This window comes from Agelaius tricolor, unplaced genomic scaffold, assembly GCF_023055355.1.
Source record: "Agelaius tricolor isolate 1412-34295 unplaced genomic scaffold, bAgeTri1.0.p SCAF_64, whole genome shotgun sequence".
Classification (NCBI taxonomy): Eukaryota; Metazoa; Chordata; class Aves; order Passeriformes; family Icteridae; genus Agelaius; species Agelaius tricolor.
Window position 1 is genome coordinate 1,535,306 of NW_027269324.1, and position 16,395 is coordinate 1,551,700.

At 53.2% G+C, this 16,395-nt stretch overlaps 1 pseudogene; it reads right to left on the minus strand.

The window, feature by feature from the left end:
• The window catches only part of LOC139605320 (zinc finger protein 850-like), a 364,871-nt pseudogene that overhangs the window by 244,019 nt on the left and 104,457 nt on the right, over positions 1 to 16,395 (minus strand).

Consider the following 16,395-nt stretch of genomic DNA (forward strand, 5'->3'; position numbering starts at 1 on the left):
CCCCAGTGATTCCCCGGCAGGACGGCATTGGCAGAGGGGCTGTCCTGCAGCCGGGGGCTGTGCTGGGCTGGGAGATGGAGCAGGAGAGAGAGGGAAAGGGGCACTGACTTCTTCCTCACCTGCCCGGGTGTCCTGGGACATTGTCTCAGTTTGAACAGACGGGTGTCTGCTAAGGAAGGCAAGAGCCTCCCTTGAAATGGAAAATGTAAACCCTCTCCCTCCAAATTACTAGAATTTTGAAATTAAGGGTATCTCAGGCAAAAGTATGGGAATAGGAATAACAGTTATTGAACTAGGAAAATCTTAAAAATACAAATGCCGTTTTACAAAAATACCCCACTCACCAGATCAGAACACGACATGACACCCTGCGGGTCAGGCTGCTGGTAGCAGTCCTATGAAATGGTGGCTGCAGAGCTCCTGCAGTGACAGATGTGGTTCTGTTAGGATCCTGTAGAAGGGTGGAGTTTTCCTCTGAAGGTCCAGTGGTGGTGGTGGTGTTGGGCCTGGTCTTCCTCTGGGAATCCTGTGGAGAAGAAAGCTGCTTCTCTGAGAATCCAGTGGGAAGAGGCTGATGTGGTGTCCCAGGGATGCGGTTATATCCAGGTACGAATGCTTGGCTCCTCCCCCTGGGCGGAGCATCTCACAATGGGATGATGTGGTTTTTATCAGTCATGCAGTGACACTCAATGGCCCATTAAGAGAAGATATTTCCCAGAGGATGGATTGGTTGTGGAAGAGATAAAGAAAACTGCCCAATTAACAGAAGATAAATGCTCCAGTTCTAACAGATGGGTGATGATCCCACAGCCTGTGAATTCAGGGAGTGCTCAACATCATGGTTCCTTCTCCTTTCCCTGATCCTCCTTTGTCCCTCCTCTTCCTCCCACTCCTCATCTTCCCTCCCTCCTCCTCCTTTTCCTTCCTAAGCCAACCTCCTTCTCTTACTTCCCTCCCTTCTTGCTCTCCTTCTTCATCCAAACTGGGCCTTGCTGGGGACCCTGGCTGCAGACTTCCAGCCCTTGGGGTTCCTCCCAGGAGATCCGGAAGGGGTGAATGCAGAGAGGGCTGGGAGATCCCAGGAGTGGCTTCAGTGGGAGGGACTGAGCTGTACTGGGATCATACTGGGATCAAATGGGCAGTGACTGGGATTGCACTGCATTTGTACTTCCATCATACCAGGATCATACTGGAACTGAGTAGGAGCCTGCTGGGTGCAATTGTGACCCTGTTGGAGGCAAATGGGATATACTGGGAGCAAGTGGGATCATGCTCTGGGTGAGCAGGAGCAGCTGTGTGCAACTGGGATCATGCCAGGAGCATGTGGGAGAACTGGGAGTGACTGGGTGCATGCTGGGGGTCATTGGAAACAACTGGGCTTCTACTGGGATCATGCTGGCAGTGATTGGGAATATGCTGGAAGGAACTGGGATACACTGGGAAAGACTGGGAAGCACTGGAACAAAAGTCAGGGTGAAAGGGAGCAACTGGAACCATGTGGGGCACAAGTGGTTCCTACAGGCAGCAACTGGGACCACACCGGGGTCATCACTGGATCATACTGGGACTGACTGGATTAACCCTGGCAGTGTCTGAGAGTGACTGGGAACACACTATGCACATCGTCCCTGCACTGGGGGTGACTGGGAGCACCTGGGAGCACACTGGGAGCAAATGGCATCATACTGGGACTGACTGGGTTGATCTAGCTGGAGGCAACCGGGACCATCCTGGGAGTGCTTGAAAGTAACTGGGATTATTCTGGGACCATACTGGGAGTGCTGCCATGTGACAAGGATCATACTAATACATAAAATTTCAATAGTCAATGTGAATTTTATTTCTATATCTTTGATTTTAAAGAAGGCGAGCAAGCAGCGCTGGTTGGCCAGGGAGTCACCGCTCCACTCACGGCACACACCACTTACAAATTCAGTAAAGTATATATATACTGTTTTTAAGCATAAAAAAGCAGTTTTCAGTGTGCTTGTTTAGTAGAAATGAGTAAATATCAATCAGCTGGAATAAGCAATTTCATCATCTTTCCAGGTGGTTGTTGGCTTCCTGTCCTTCTTGTGCTTGTCTGGAGCGAGGCCCCTTCACCGCTGTCTGCTACATGATTTTGTTAAGCTTTTTATTACACATAAGCATTTAGTCACATTGCAGTCCCCTTAGCTTCACCACAACGTCCTCTATTTTATTCTAAGCATCAGTCATCTTGCTACCTCATCTCTTTACTTTACCATACTTCCCCTAGTTCAAAGCTTTATTTGGCTATAGAAAGTTTCATAAGCCTTCTTTGGATCTATCCCAAAGAATGCATCCATTTTCCACACAGCAGATAAATGCATTTGCTGATTCCATTGCTGATTGACACAAATCACAAAAGCATTTTTCACAGTATTGCTCACCAGATTGATGATGTGGGGATCTACCTCCCTTTCCTGTAGGGCACATAGAACGTGCTGCTGGCTTGCGGTGTCAAAAGCCTTGGCCATGTCCACAAATACAACAGCCAGGGGTTTGTGTTCTCCTTTTGCGGACTGAATTCTAGTTTGCAGGAGTTTCAGGTTTTCGGAGCATTCCACTGCCCTTATAAAGCCTCTTTGCCTTGGGTTGAGGGGGCAAGCCTTGGTCAGTTTGGCTGTTAAAATCCTGGAGAACAGTCTTAGCAAGATGGAACCGATCAGGATGGCTCTCCAGTTGTTAATGTCCTTTAGGTGCCCTGCTTTGGTTGACTTAGGAATCAAAACAGTCCTGCAACCCCTCACCATGTCTGGGATTTTTCCTGATGTTAACCATAAGCTGAAGATCTCCATGGTCCAGGAGTACTCTGGATCCATCTTCTTGATGTCTCTTAGACTAATCCTGGACTGGGAGCCGAGTTTTTGCTCATCTCCTGCACATTTTTCTCAATTTCTTTTGCCATAATTAAGTCTCTGAAAGCACTAATGTTGGCTTTCCCATTAATTTGGTGTTGCCGCCGCTTGGGGCGTGGCATCCCAGGTCGAGGACGGCTCGGTGGCAGCGCCTCTGCCACACGGACCAAGCACACGCACACACCAATGTGGTGGACGGTAACTGGCATTTATTAACGGTTAGGCAGGGTCATTTATAACAGGGGTTAATGGTCAACAACACGTGGGGCTAAGTAACAGTAAAGGGGAGGGGTTCTGTCTGCCCGTAACAATTCGAGATCCTGCGGCCAGTCCCTAATCTCCCACAATTTGGAAATTCCCAAGGCTATCAAATGTTCCAGGTGTTTCCCATCAGGCTTTAAAAACTGAATAAAGTTCGATGGGTGGGATTTCACAGGACAAACACTCTTTGTCATTCAGGATAATTTTAGCAGGTTTTCCCCTACCTAGATGGAACAGGTCTTAGAAGCAAAGAAAATGACCTTTCTTAACTGTTCTTCTTTTCATCCACTTTTGATAAGGTCTTATTGGTCCTTTTTCCTGGCTCCCCATTTTTCTCTTATCTTGGGTTGCTGTTCTTATCTGGCTGATTCATTCAAGGCATCAAAAGCATTCCTGTGCTGATTGATTGTTGATTGCATCTCCTTATCATCTATTAAGTGCTTGGATATCCACAGGAAGGTGTGAATTGTCCCAGCTGATAGCCATTCACTGAGGGTTCTGAGATAATGGGCCTGCAGCTCCCCCTCCCTCTGTCACTTGCTGTTTCCCAGCTGTTGTTATCTTTATCAGGGTGGTGACTCATCTTGGGATCTGTTTTCCTTCCAGCAGCTGCTCTCCCAGGCATCTGACTCCTCCCAAGATCTTTGTCCAAGTCCATTCGCAGGCCCCCAGCTGCTCTCCTGCTTTGATGACTCATGCCAGGTTCCTTATCTACATCCTCAGCTGGTTTCCTGGGCAGCAATCTCCTTTTGTCCCTGATTTGTTCAGCTGTTTTGCTTGTGATGTGTGTCCTGCAATGAGTTTATTGATGCTTTTGTTGCCCTCAAACCGAGCTTCCAATCTTACCAGTAGTTCTTCCTCTTTAGTCCAGCATTTTTGGTGGGCTCCTGGGTTGGAAGTCTCTTTTGGGTGGAAAACAGCAACCCTTTCCTGATTTCTAACCAATGAATGTGCCAATCTTTTGTGTTGTCCCAGAGCAATTTTCATCTTGAAGTCTCTGCTGCATTCCTCGTATATCCACTCCCTGCCTGGAGCCATTTCTGCTGCTCCCCTGCATTTACCAAAGTGACAAACAATACCATGATCATTACTCTTCTCTTTTCCACATTGAGCACACAGAAAACAAACCCTCCTTATCCCGTGGGCTACCCTCAGGTGTTCAATCAAGCCCAACACACAGTTCACCCGGGTACCACAGCAAGGACAAGGTGGATTTGTTATCAGGAACAGTCACAGTAAGGATGTCTTCCAGTGTCTGTTCCCCGTGATTCTCTGTCTGAGCTGGGCATGTCGCCGGCTTGGTGTCGTTCTCCAGCTCAGCAGGTGATGTTTCTGGTGTGCCCTCAGTCTCACAATTGCTGTTTCTCTACCTGTTTTCAAGCACAAACGATTCACAATTCCTCGGAAGGCAGATCTTCAGTCCCACACTTGGCCGTGGTGCAAACTGTTCATAGACCTCAGGCAGCCTGCTCAAACCCTCCCAGCTTGCGGGAAAATGAACACATTCAAAGTTATTCATAAACAAGTCCAATCTAGAAAACTCAGAGTTCACCAGAGAAGCCAATTCAGATACTGGGGGGATGAGATGGTAAATTTTTCAACACTAGGTCTACCCAGATTTTAGACAACAGGTCTAGCTGGTGTTTAGAAAATAAAAACACCAGGTTTACCTTGCAAAATTGAGAGAAGGTGTCCAGTTGTAGACCCTGGGACACCAGGTCACCTAGTTATCTTTAGAGGTTTTGTTTTAAAATGGTTCCCCTTTTTATGGCTCCGGATAGTAAATTTGCCACAAGTTTAGGAGAGGTAGAATAAGAAGGACAGAGCAAGGACATAGCAATCTTTTGCCTGCACTTCATTGAATTTCTTCACTTTGACATTCAGAGCACTGGGCAGCAATCCCATCGCATCATCACCCACCTCAGGCCTTTGGGATGCTTTGTTTTAATTAAACAGTCAGATTCCCCTGGTTTGCACCAGTTCTAAGCTGGCTGCTGGGTGCTGGCCAAGGTGGGGCACTGGCCCAGGGACCCCCGCCGGGGAACCTCCCCTGCATGAACTGCTCAGCCAACGCCTTTTCCCAGCAGTTGACAGCAGGGCATGGAGTGACAGATACGGCTTGATCGTAGCCAGGTGTTGCACAGCAGCTGGGAGTCTCACAGCAGCCAGGTACAGCTTGGCAACAGGCACGGGCAGCTCCATAGCAGCCAGGAATGGCTCCGCAGCCAGGCACCCCCTCACAGTGCCAGGGCGCTCTCCCGCCGGGGCCGGGCACTGTCTCGCCGTGGCTGGGCACAGCTGTAGGGGCGCTTTCAGTCACAGCAAAGCACAGAGAGGTGGTTCCAGTGCAGGCAGAGATGGCTACAGGGGCAGCAGCATGGCACAGAGAAGCTGGAATCTCGCAGGGGCCGGGCACCGCTTCTGAGATCTCAGCTGGTGTGGCAGGGCCTGGTGGAGGGGCAGCAAAGCCCGCTCCATGGCCAGGCACTGTCCTGCAGGAGCAAGGCATCTCACAGTGGTGGCGGCTGGGAGCCTTGCAGCGGCTGCAGTGGCAAAGCGCCTGCCTGCTGCTACCAAGTGCTGCTTCTGGGGTTCCAGCTGCGGCAGCAGGGCACAGCAGAGTGGCAGAGTGCCTGTTCAATGTGGCTCTGCAGCATGACGTCTCTCCACCCTCTGGATCAGCAGCAGCACTCTCCATTGACAACCCGCGCTGGGCTTGGGCGGCTGCGGCAGTTTCTGCCAGCAGGGCAGAACAAGGGGCAGCAGCGGGCACAGCAGCACAGCAGCCAGTCCTTTCAGGTGTCTTGGCAGCCATGGCAGGGCACAGAGGGGCTGCAGGGTGCTCATTTAACACAGCCAGGCTGCTCGGGGCGCCTCCACCACTGACCCCAGGGACGGCACACTCAGCTGGCAGCGCCCTCCCGCCTGGGGCAGCGGCACAGCCCCAGGTGACCAGGGGACATCCTGCTGTGCAAACACCTCCACCGGGGGTGGCAGCACAGTCCCGGGGGCAGCAGGGCACTCCCCGGGCAGGTCACCCTCACCTGGGGAGGCTCCACGGCTCTGCCTGGTGGCCTCCTGGTGGGCTGTGCCTTCTGCACTCATTCTCTTCCCTCGCTCACCCAGCACAGCCTCTGCTCTCCCTGCTGCCTCCCCCAGCGCCCTGATTTCACCGTTAGCCTTGGTGGAGAGCCAGTGAATGCCCCATCCTTGGAAACATTCCTGCTTGGATGGGCTCTGAGCAACATGATGGAGTGAAAGATGCCTCTGCTCCCACCCCACAGCAGGCCCTGTGGTGTCAGCTACAGGAGTAGTTGGGGTCTCCAACTACTAGGATGCAATTCCCCCAGAGAGCAGAGACAACACAAAGCACCACAGCTGGCAGGAACATCCTCCCATGGAGATGCGAATATTCTGGATCAACAGGCTCAGGCTGCCCAGCTTTGCCTCTTTGTAGATGGACCCAAGTGTCAGAAGTGACTGAGAACCAGGAGGCCCCACAGTGTCTCTGAGTCCCCTTGGTTCCCTGAGATCACACAGTGTCCCAGGGTCCCTTTGGTTCCACAAGCCACAGGGTCACAACAACTCCTGAGCATCTTCAGGCACCTGAGTCTCAGAGCATCCTCTCACTTCCATGAACTCCACAGTGTCACAATGTCCCCTTGGTTCCATTTAGTCCTGTAGAGTCACAAGGATTCCTGGGAAGCATGAGGCCCTGAGGTATCACAATGGATGCTTCCATGAAGCCCCAGAGTTTCACAGTCTCCTCTTGGTTCCATGGATTCTACAAGACCCTGGAGTGTCACAGGGCTCCTATAGTCCCATGAGTCTCCAGAGTGTGAGCAATGTCCCCAGGAGGCACTGCAGTGTCACAGAGGAGCAGCACTGCAGTGGGCACAGCACCAGGGCAGGTTTGGCAGTGTTCCCATATCTGTGACACAACAGCAGTGGCAACACCAATGTTCCCCTCTCTATGATACCACAGCACTTCAAGATCGAGCATTCCCCTGTCTGTGACACCACAGGGGTGGCAGTCACAGTGTCCCCCACTCTGTGACACCACAGCTGTGGCAGGACCGTATCCCCCTCTCTGTGACACCACAGCAGTGACAATTCAAACGTTCTCCTGTCTGTCACACAACAAGGGTGGCAATTCCAAAGTTCCCCTCCCTGTGACAGAACAGAGGTGGCAGCCCTAAAATTCCCCTCTCTGTGACATCACAGCGATGGCTGCCCCAGTGTCCCCCTCTCTGTGACACCACATCGGAGGCAATCCTGACCTTCCACTCTCTGTGACACCACAGCTGTGGCAGCCCTAAATCCCTTCTCTGTGACACCACAATGGTGAAAGCCACAACGTTCCCCTCTCTAGGACACCACAGTGGTTGCAGCCCCGCTGTTCCTGTCTCTGTGACAACACAGCTGTGCCAGTCCTTGTCCCCCTCTCTGTGACACCAGAGAGGTGGCACCCACAGTGTTCCCCTCTTTATGACACCAACACAGTGGCAGAACAAAGATTCCCTTCTCTATGAGAAAACAGTGGTGGCAGCCCCAACACTCCAATCTCTCTGATATCACTTTGGTGGCCAACCCAACATTGCCCTGTCTATGAAAACACAGTAGTAGCAGCCCCCACATTCCCCTCTCTGTGACACCATTGAGGTGGCACCCCCAGCATTCTCCTCTCTATGACAGCACCACAGTGGCAGCCCCAACATTCCCCTCTCTGTGACACCACAGGGGTGGCAGCCCCAAATGCTCCCCTGTCTGTGACACCCCAGCAGTGACTCCCACACATTCCCCTGTCTGTGACACCACTGCATTGGCAGTCCCAACATTGACTTCTTTGTGACACCACAGCGGGGGCAGCCCCAAGATTACCCTCTCCATGACAAACCAGGGGTAGCAGCCCCAAGGTTACCCTGTCTTTGAGCTCACAAGGATGGCAGCCCCAATGTTCTCCTCTCTATGACATCACTGGGGGCAGTGGAAGCCCCAATGTCACTGCATGACTGATAAGAACTACAGGATCCCATTGTTCTCCCCATTCTACTACATAACCCCCGTTCTCCTCTCTATGACAACAAAGCACTGGCAGCCACAGTGGTCCCTTCTATGACTACAGCAGCAGCCACCCCAACATTTCCCTCACTGTGACACCACAGCTGTGGCAGCCCCAGCGTTCCCCTCTCTGTGACACCACAGCTGTGGCAGTCCCGTTGTCCCGGTCTCTGTGACACCACAGTGGTTGCTGCCTGAATGTTCCCCTCTCTGTGACACTGCAGCTGTGGCAGCAGCACTAGAACAGAAGCAGCAGCCATGGAACACCGGGGGAGCAGGGGAGGAGCAGAGAAGCTGTTTAAACCTGCTCTGCACTGAACACCCAGAACACCACCGGCAGCTCCTACCTGTGGCCCACTGGACCAGGCCTGGGCCGTGGCATTTCCAGTGCTGGAGAGACACATAAGAGACTGATAAGAGAATGAGTGAGCTGAGCTACAGCCCACAGAGGGACTTTCTGAGTTTGTCCTCTCTTTTGGAGAGGCAAGAGGTTTATTGTTTAATACTGTTCATTTGTTGTGCTGGTGAATGCTTTGCCTGTTAAATAAACAGTTTTTTCCCCTTTCTTCCATGGAAATCTTTTCCCAATCCGGTTGGGGGAGGGACTTCTTAAATCTGCATTCTAGAGGAAACTCTTTTGGAGATTTTCTCCCAAATTTGCCCCATACGAGGTCAGGGTGGTGGGAAGAAGGGGGACCTCCAAGTGGTTGAACTGGGGTGAGGCTGGAAAAGGGGACCCCAAAACCCGCCAGCATCCCTAAGCAGGACCTTTGAGGATCCCCAGCAGCCCTGAGACGGGGGACCACCAGAACCCCAGAGGGATGAGACTGGACATGGGACACTCCTGCTGGCTTTTTTTGATTCACTCTTCATTTTTGAAGGTTTTTATGGACACCAGATGACTTCCAGAGATGGACTTGGGTAGGAGGAATCCCCAGCACAAGGCATTCACAGCTTGTTTTTCCCCAAACCAGGATTTTCCCCAAAACATCCCACAGTGACATCCCCCATGTCCTGCTCTGGGTGAGCTCACTCCCAAACCTGACCCTGATCCGGGTCTCAATCTCACTGCATGTTCAGACACACTCACAGTTCTGGATTTATTCTTATCCCGGCCCCACGCTCATCTAGCCCCAGATCCAATCCCAACCCCAGCCCTAAAGCCAATCCCATGTCTTGCCTTAACCCCAATCCCAGCTCTAATCCAAATCTCAGCCCCAGCTCCAAGCCCAGCCCCAATTCCAGCCCCTTCCTAAATCCTCAGCCCCAAACCAAATCCCAGGTTCAGCTTTTCTGGGACTTTGGGGGTGTCTCTGTCCCTGTGACCCCGATGATGTTTGGGTGGGGTCACAGCAGGGCTGAGAGGGACAGAGACCCCCCCGGCCTCCCCAGGGGTGAGAAGGTGGCAGAGCCCCCCCAGCCCCGAGCAGCCTCAGCGGTGAGAGGGACACAGAGCCCCTGGTGCCCAGCCCTGCACAGGCATTGCCTGAGGCCAGAGGGATGGAGACCCCCCCGAGCATCCCCCAGGGCCGGGAGACAGAGAGCCCCGAGCATCCCCTGGGCTGAGAGGGACAGAGACTGCCCCGAGCACCCCCTGGCACAGGGGAGAGAGGGAGGGAGACCCCCCAGGCATTCCCTGGGTGAGAATGATGGAGACCCCTGGGGAATGGCCTGGGGTGACAGGGACAGGGACACCCCTGGGGAATGACCTGGGGTGACAGGGACAGGGACGCCCCTGGGGAATGGCCTGGGGTGACAGGGACGGGGAAAAACCCTCCCAAGCCCCTCTCAAGCATCCCCCAGTCTGAGAGGCTCAGTGACCCCTTGAGCATTCCCTGGGCACTGGACAAAGTGAAGTTGTTTCTTGACAAAAATCAAACTTCAGCCTACAGAAAATGCCTTGAATTTACTCTTCCCACAAGTAACTTGTGGTGGAAACGAGAACAAATTGCAAAATTTAATAAACTGACAGTAGAAGCGATTCTGTGGCAATTCCAAAATCCATTGGTCCTGCAGAGCTCCAGCTCAGCTGCTGGCACATTCTGATAAAAGAAAAGTGGAAATTCGGCCCAATACATTGCGATACCTCTTTTATGAAAAGAGGATGAAAAGGAAGGGAAAGCTCTGTGTAGATGTCACAAAGGTGACAGGGACAAAGAAAAAAATTATTCTTAGATTTGGCAAAGCCCCCGGCCTGTGAAAAAGAAAAGGGGTGACAGCCAGGGACTGAGAGGGACAGAGATCTCCCCTGGAGTGGGCCAAGTGTGACATTGTCCCCTGTGTGTGTAGCCTTCCCAGGGTGGGGGTTTTACACCTGAGCCAGTTTGGGTAAGGGGGGTGGTGTTCACCCCCTGAGCAGGGATTACCCCACTGTTTCAGGTTGCAATGTAAGATGGAACCAAATGCATGTTTTCAATGCCCATCTTCAACAACTGCTATAAACAGGTGGGGCAGGGTTCTTTATCTCTTCCATGACTCAGCCCTGATAACGCCCTCCAGGGGAGATATCTTCTGTGAATGGGCCATTGAGTGTCACTGCAGGACTGATCAAATTCCATCATCCCATTGTGGGATGCTCCGCCCAGGGGGAGGATCCAAGCATTCCTACCTGCATATAAGCTGAACCTTGCAACACCAGGAGCAGCTTGCCTACTGGATTCCCAGAGGACAAGAGCTCCAGAACCACCACTGGACCTCCAGAGGAAGACCAGACCCTTCTGCAGGATCACTGCTTGGACAGAATCACGTTCATCACTCCCACAGGACTGCAGCCACCATTTAATGGGACTGCTGCCACCACCCTGACCAGCAGGGTGTCAGGTTATATCCTGACTCTGTCTGTTTAAGGCAGTGTTTCTGTATCATTGCCTTGATTGAAATTTTCTTATTAAATTGTACTCCTGGTTTAGACCCTCCCCAGCTTTTCCTTCAAACCAGTACAAAATCCAGTGTGCTCATCCTTTGTTTTCCTCCTAAAAGAGAATTTCCCATCTTCAGTTCTTGGCCAGATGGAGGAGGAGGCTGTGAGGAAGAGGAATATGCCCCAGGTGAACCAGGCAGGTGAGGAGGAAGTCAGTGCCCCTTTCCCCCTCTCTCCTGCTCCATCTCCCAGCCCAGCACGACCCCCGGCTGCAGGACGAACCCGGTGTCAACCCCGTCCTGCTGGGAATGCTCTGGGGGGATCTCCTTCCCCTTCCCTGTGGCATGGAGGCAAATCCCATCCTCTCCTTGTCCTTCCTCCCCCAGGGAAGAAGCTGAGGATGGAGACCAGGGAGGACAAATCCCCACAGCAGAACCTCATGGAAGAGGCAGTTTTGAGTGATTCCAGAGCGGAGGAATCCAACAGGGAGGAAAATCCCCAGAGATTGTACAGGAAGAGGGGCTACAAAGCCAGTCCAGGGTGCTCTGAGGAGGAAAGACCCACCCTGTGCCAGGAAGGTGGACAGAGCTTCAGCCAGAGCTTAGAGCTGGTGGCCCATGAGCAGCTTCATGATGAGGAGAAGCCCTACAAGTGCTTGGCGTGTGGGAAGAGCTTCAGGAATAGCTCCCACCTGATCCGCCACCAGATGATCCACACTGGGGAATGGGCCTACGAGTGTGGGGAGTGTGGGAAGGGCTGCAGCTGCGGCTCAGAACTCATCAGGCACCAACGCATCCACACTGGGGAGAGGCCCTACGAGTGTTCCCAGTGTGGGAAGAGCTTCACCAACAGCTCTCACTTGACAAGACACCAACGGAGTCACCGGTAAAAGACGCCCTGCAAATTCCCCAAGTGCAGGAGGAGCTTTCTGCCCAGCTCCAGCTTCAACCCCCATGGGAAAACCCATGTTGGAAAGAGCCCAGGTGATCCATGTTCCCTGTGATCCATGCTGGGAAGACACCTGTACCTTTTCCTGCCCCTGTCAATGACATGGTGTGGAATGAAGAACATGAGGGTCTGGCCATGGCCATGTGATTCCATTCACTCCCACCTCAGAACATTGCCAGGGGCAGGAAAGGGACTCTCTCTCTCTGAGGAGAAAGGTGTCCTTTCCAGGGAGGGGAAATACGAAACTGGGAAGAGCCAGTAGTTGATGTTGTAGTTTTCCCTGTAAACAGTTTTATTGATCCCTTCTCTTATCAATACTGTTTCTGTTCCATTTGTTCCTTATCTCGTTGCTGTTCCCAATAAATTGTTCTTATCCCAGCCTGGGATCTTTGGCTTTTGTGCTTTCCATGGGAGGCGGGAGGGCAGCGAGCAGCAGCGCGGTTTTAGCAGGAGCAGGAAATTGGGGAATCCCATTCCTAAACCCCAGCCCATGGAGACCGAGCATCCCAGCTGGTGCCAGCCCTGGTGGCCATGGCAGCAGCCTTGGGAGCGGGTCCCTGGCTGGGGCTGTGGGAACCTCTTCCCTCTGGTGCCCAGGGACAGGAGTGGAGGGAACAGCTGCAGCTGAGTCGGGGCAGGCTCAGGTTGGATGTCAGGAAAAGGTTTTTGCCCAGAGGCTGCTGGGGCCCTGGCCAGGCTCCCCAGGGAAGGGTCCCAGCTCCAGGGCTCTCTGAGCTCCAGCAGCGTTTGGCCAGCGCTGCCAGGCCCAGGCTGGCATTGTTGGGGTGTCCTGTGCAGGGCCAGCAGTTGGACTGGAGGATCCTGATGGGTCCCTCCCAGCTCCGCCAATTCTGTGGCTCTGGGATCCCATGAGCCTGGGGATGGGACTGGAAATGGTTGCCATGGCAACAGAACTCTGGCTGCAGGCCTGAGCTGGTGTCCATGGCAACCACCCCTGGCATGGGGTCTCCATGGAGCTGCCAAGGGACTGAGCATAGCAACAGGGGGGCTGGTGATTGTTGCCATGGAAACTGACCACAGCAACAGGCACCTGGTGATGGTTGCCTACTAAGGATCAGATTTGTCACAGGCCCTCCCAGGGGCTCCATGGGGACTTTCCAAGAGTCTCCAGGCTGTTCCAGAGCTGGAATGTCACAGGCAGAGACAGGGGCTCCATGGAGACCTCCCAGGGCTCTCTGGGGATGGAAAACAGCCCTGTGGTCAGAGGCAGTCACAGCCATTCCATGGTGACATCCCAGGGCACTTTGGGCTGCAAAGGCACCCATCTGTCACAGGCACTCATGGGGGCTCCACGGTGACATCCCAGGAGTCCCCAGGCTGCCAAAGAGCCGGGATGTCCCAGATACTCACAGGGGTTCCTGTCATGGCCACAGTGGGAGCTTCAGGCAAAGTTTATTAGAGACGCTCCTGTTGGGTCATGAGGTGCAAAAAGGATCCCCAATAGCCCCCACAGATCCCCAAATCTCACTGTTGGATCAGTGTTCCGTGCTTTCTTTCCTATGGAAAAGAACCATCCTTCTCTTCCAGGTGTCCATGTCTGAAATTGGGATTCCACCTCTAAAATTCCGTATATCAAAGCGTTGCTCCCAGGCACAGCCTGCCAGTACCATCAAGTCTGGTGGGCCTTGGCCTCTGGTGGGTGCCCCTGCAACACTGGGGCTGGGTTCTTCCCTTCCCATGGAGATCACTGGGACACTGTGGGGAGCTCATGGAACCAAGGGGATCCTTGTGGCACCACTGGAGCCCATGGAACCAAGGGGCCATGATGACACAGTGGGGCTTCATGGAACCCAGAGACCATTATGGCTCTGTGGGGCCTGTTGGAACCATGAAGACCATTGGGACCCTTCAGGTCCTGGTGTCACCAAGGGGGCATTATGGCGCCTCAGGTCCTCAGGGAAGCGAGGGACCATTGGGACACTGTGGGGCCTGATGGAACCGAGGGAACATGGAACAGGTCTGGCTGGCTTGGCCTCCCAGGGGCCACCTGACAGGTCTGGCTGATGTCAAGGGCTGCCTCTCATCAGCTCCTGGAGCACTGGGGCTCCATGCTCTCCTTGCTATGGGAAAGAACCATCTGGCTTTTCAGATGCTGTAAGAGACGGTCTGAAGTTTCTCTCATTTGCCTCACGACTGTCCCAAGGACAGAGACCGGGACCCTGAGGACCCTGACTGGAGCTCTGGCCTGGCTGCGGTGGATGCTCAGCAAGGGATTGTTTGCAGGTGTGTTTGCAGTGCTGCCATGGTTGCTGCTTCGAGCAGGGGGCTGGCAAAGGAGCAGCTCGCCCTATATGCTGGCACCTGCTTCATGACAACAGCCCATGAATTTCCCCACCTCTTGGCCAAATGAACTTTCTGGGGTAACTTTGGTGGTCCCCCATGGAAAATCCTTCATCTGCTTCACGACCACCGTGATGGACAGAGATTGAAGCCCCCACCCAAGGACTGAGACTGAGACCCCTATAACCCTAACACGGGGAGGGGTTGGCCTGATTGAAGTGAGATGTTTGCCCAGGTGTGGTCATTGGACCAAGAAAACAATTGCTCTCACTCACTGCTGAGATTGATTTATCCTCTTTTGGAACATGGACTGTCTGTACCCATTTTCAATAGACTTATTCATCATTGTCTTTTACCTGTTCCCCCCTCAGCAGAGGACTATAATAGACCCCTGAGTTAACCAAGACTTTGAGATTCTCCCTGACGTGACAAGACAGATCTATTGGCTGGACCACATGAGGATTTAGTCTCTCTGTTTGGTAGCTATATTCCCCCCCCTCTCTTTCTCTCTCTCTCTATCCTTTATCTCCTTTCTAAATCCTTCTATTGCATTTGCTGTGGGCACTCAATAAAAGGTGCATTTATTTGATTAATACTGAAATCCCCTTCGTGTTGTTTTTTGCACTCTGAGATCAGTTAATGGCCCATCACGACCCCCACTTGTATGAGCAGATTGTGACAGATGCCCATTGCCAAACTTGGTACTCTCCCTAAAAATTTCCTTAATGCAATGGTATCTCCCAGAAAAAAACCTGCCAGCTCTGGCTGGCCTTGGCCTCTGGTGGCCACCTCTCATCTGCCCCTGAAACACTGGCTCTGTTCCTTCATTCCTACGGAAAAGAACCGGTTTTCATGTCCAAGGGCCATAGACAAAAATTAGCATTTGGCCTCCCAATTTCCTTATTTCCAAGGATTGCTCCCAGACAAAAGTAGCCAGGACAGAAAGGTCAGGCTGGCCCTGTCCTCTGGTGATTTTCTTAGACACTGAGCTGAATGTTTTCATTTGAAAACACCTTGGGTAGGGCCCAGAGATCTCCCAAGGAGGGGTTTTGAGGCCTCGGGCACATGAGCACTCCATATGGACAAAGGAGCTCTGTGCTCTGTGCTGTTGTGGTGGTTTTGCATCACGGAAGTCATGTTCTAAGAGGAGCTGCTAGGAGTTTCCTCCGTGTCTGACAAAAAACCCAATCAGTAATTATCTTTGAGAATTGACAATCTGTTAAACCACTAAGGAAACTGTACACGCCTCTGTGAAGACACATGTTAAAGATGGGAAAGCCTGGGAGGGTCTCTTTCCCTTCTGTCTGGCACAGAGGTAACAAGGCTGACCCGGCCCCGTCTCAGCCAGGCCGGGCCGGGCGGCTCCTGCCGTGGGGCCGGGCCCCTTCCCAGGGACCCCGCCAGGCCCCATCGGCTGCCGGGCAGGGCAGGGGAGGCCGCGGGGCCGAGGCCGGGCTGGGCCATGGCTGCAGTTGGGAACATCTGGGCCCTGCTGAGCCCTGCCCCGCCGCCAGCCCGGGCCCGGCCAGGATCCGCCGGGCCCCAGGAGCAGCCCCGGGCCGGGCCGGCTCGGCCAAGATTCTGCCACCCTTGGGGTTCAGCCGCAAGCCCCGGGCAGGGGCAGGAGAAGCCATCGGCCCCCGGCCGTGCTGCTGCTGTGCTCTGGCCTGGCTGCTGAGATCCTGGCCCTGCCCCAGCGCGGCCCATCCTGACACAGCCCCAGCGCAGCCGCTGCAGAAACCTCCATCGTAAAACAGCACCGAGCCCGACCGGGGTCACGGAACCATCTGCAGGCCCCGGGAGAGATATGAACTCTTTCAGTGCTTCCATCCTCCCTCCAGTGAGAGAAAAGGACAAAGTGCAGGCACACAGAGGAGCAACATGAAGACACTGTGGTCAGTGAAGGGGAAGTTGAGTCCCAGATGGGAGGGATGAGGAGATGCCTTGATCTTGGGGTGAAATCCTCTTGTCAAGCTATGGGGAAGGATGTAATTAATATATCAGACTCTCTTTTTCTCTATAATCCATTTAAAATATGGGGAGATGACTTGTTCTGCAAAAACCTCCATGCTAAAGAAAGCAAAT